This window comes from Thalia democratica, unplaced genomic scaffold, assembly GCF_965202585.1.
Source record: "Thalia democratica unplaced genomic scaffold, ktThaDemo2.hap1.1 HAP1_SCAFFOLD_434, whole genome shotgun sequence".
Lineage (NCBI taxonomy): Eukaryota > Metazoa > Chordata > Thaliacea > Salpida > Salpidae > Thalia > Thalia democratica.
The window spans coordinates 48,097-51,466 of record NW_028139492.1 but is presented as its reverse complement, the minus strand read 5'-3'; positions in this window follow the sequence as shown (position 1 = coordinate 51,466).

Here is a 3,370-nt window from a genome sequence, read left to right as displayed (position 1 = left end):
GCACATAATAATAATTGTGATACACTTTTTGTTGACCTATCAAAAAAAAACGTAGAAAATTTATTAATTAAAATCATATAGCTTACTCATTGTCTTACATCTAACTCAGAACTAATTAAAACTTTCTCATTTTCTTGTTATTTTTAGAATTCTATTTGGAAATAACATGTAATAACTTAGTGTACAAAACCTATACAACAATTATAAAACTCAGCTAAATAAACTGTTTTTTAAGCGAAAAAAACTATTCAAACAACTACTCTATATAAAAACCATAACTTTTCTTAACCCTTTTTCAGATTTTTCTGATATTTTGCTCAGGTTTCGACCAATTGATGTGGTACAATCGCCTTGACCGTCTAACTCATTATTTAGTATTTTGAATTTAATATAGCTGAAAAAAACTGTACTCATTAACTATTAATAACATAATACATCTGAAGAAAAAACTTTATCTAAACTTATTATAAATCAATTTAACAAATATAAACAAAAATCTTCATTTTAGCATTATGTACACAGTACTTTAAATTTATTAATGCTAAACTTGTTAATACATAGCTATTTGAGAAAAAATTGCTGCAAATTGATGAGATATAAAACTTAATCTCTCCTCGAATATAATTATTAATAAAAAGTACTTTGACTGGCTATTTGGTAATGCAAAAAAAAACAACTTAAACATAAACACTACCAAAAATTCACAACCGTGTTTGCAAAAATATAAATACTTAAAACATGCAACTTTGCATATAAAAAACACAGCATAAGTTAAAATTTTACTGCATTAAAAAATTATTTATCTACTTCATCAAACACACTAATACCCTCAAATATTTCTAATGACTGTTGAAAACTAAATAAACACTAGTCACTGACAAACCTCAAATCTAAATAAGGATTTTATAAAACTAAAAAATTATTGTTCACATACTGATAACAAAACAATGCACATAAATCAGCCTGTTTCAATAAGATTCAGGTTTTTTGTTTAAAGTTAAAAAAAAAAACTACTTGACCTTATGCAAAACTTAAATAATAAAGTTGAGTTCATAATTTACAGCTTGACATGTTTTTTACAAAGATATACATGTATATAAATGGTATTAGACCTATTTTTAAAGAATACTATAATACATTGCTTAAATTTAGCGAATTTCAATATTGTTATTAAAGTTAGACATGGTTTACATCAAATTTTTCAACACTTTTATTATCTATACGGATGATGCATGAAAACTGTGATCAAAAACAATGGCTACAACTTTGTTGATGACAATCTGTATATTACCTAACACTTATTTTACGATAATATTAAAATATTCATCCTAAATAGATAAAAAACACAGCTTCAATTACTACAATTGAGTAGAATCAAAAAAACAACACATATAGAATGAAAAGACTGTACAAGGGTTCTTCTAAATCAGGGTTTCCCAATCTTTTTTTTCCAATTGCCCCCCAATAAAGAATTTAAATAAGCTATGGCCCCTTTGTACCAAGATTACTCAAAAACTACCATTATAAACACCTAAGACTTTATTTTTGCTTTTCATCAACAACTCCAGAATATCTAGCGTGAGTCTCATACCCCCCCCTTTGGCCCCTTTGATGCTCATTGCCCCCGAGTATCTGACATGGCCTACTTTGGGAAACCCAGTTCTAAATGAACTCTCAAATAAATACTGTTTGAATCAAAAAACTTACAGCTTCCACTCTTCTGACGGGCGAAAGCACAACTCAGTATAACAAAAATATTATTAAATTATAAATAAGCTAGCTGAGTATTCTTTAACGTCAATATGCATAAAAAATGAATTGAAAAATTAATAATAATAAAAAAACAAACAAATAAATTTGCTGCTCATGGCCTGCTGAGTATCTGTCATGGCCCACTTTGTGAAACCCTGTTCTAACTCTGAACTTTCAAATAAATATTATAATAAAAAATAACTAACAGCTTCCCCCGCTTCTGACAGGAGCGGTCATGGGGGCGTCGTGATCCAGAATGGATGTGTGCAAAGAAGACAATTGATCGTTTGAATCACTGAACTGGAAACTGTGCGAAGTCTCTGTACTTTCGTTCAATTCCGATCCTACGTTGAACGTTGCGTGCGATGTCGACTCGTCTGGTATATTGATTGTGAATTTTATTTCGTTATATAAGTGTTAATACTGAGCAGTGAGAGTTATATAGGCAGTGAGAGTTATAATTTGGTAATTAAGATTTTGAGTTTATCTCCAAATTAAAAAAAAAAAATAATGGGCATTCTTTTCAATAAATTAAAACAAGAAGTATTGTCTAATCCTACATTCAACGTAGCGTGCGATGTCGATTCGTCTGTTTATTTATTGATTCTTTGTTTTATTTATTATTTTGAAAAATATTATTATGTTTGATCACTGAGGTCTGAAACCTCAATGGGCGATCGATTGGGTGTAGCTTCATCTAAGAAAATATTTGTTATGTGTTCTATTTCGTTGCATAAAGCAGTTAGTATGATATAATCTAAAGTATATGAAAACTTATAGTTCGAAAGATTTAAAGCAATTGTTTAAATACATTGCTCAATTCTTAACTTATATATTTTATTATCTGCCTTCAACATTCTCTCAAGATCATAATCAATATTAATTTTTTTCATAAATAAGAACACTTTATAAATAATCAAACCAATTTGTATATATACGCAAATATTAACTATCATCATTTACCATCAACATCATAAGTATCTTGTTCTGAAGTACTTTCATCCTTGCTATTTGAAGGATGGTCTTCGCAATAGTAATCAGGATCATTCAAATCGCTTATCTCATTTTCATCGTCCGAATTCGCATTGTTTGTAGATTGCACACCTGGAATCAATTTTTTATTTATAACATTCAGATATGACTAAAATTCAATGGATCTGAACATGTAGCTATTGTTTTTATAATTATTATTTTTGTATAACTGAAAAAATCTGCACCGTTGCTTCTTAAAAATGGGCGATATTACCCCTCTGGAGGCAATTCTGGCTATAAGCAAGTATAAGCGAAACAGCAAACTGTTGATTAACCAACAAAGGGGGGTTTCTAATTAAAAAAGCGATTGCTTTTAAAAATTTTGCTAACTATACGATTATAAAAACGAGTTTGGGAAACCCTGCTGTAAATTTTACTAATATAGTAGTGAGAAAAATTTACGCATAACTTTTACATACAGTTAAACTTACTGTTGTATGTAAACCATATTTTGTTTTGTCCTTAAGCCTTACTTTCATACGGTATTGTAAATTTTGTTAACAAACCTTTTTACGAACACTTAAATTTTCAGAAATAATTTCAACTTCTTATACTAACTAGCTTTGACACGAGACAGCTGCTACTT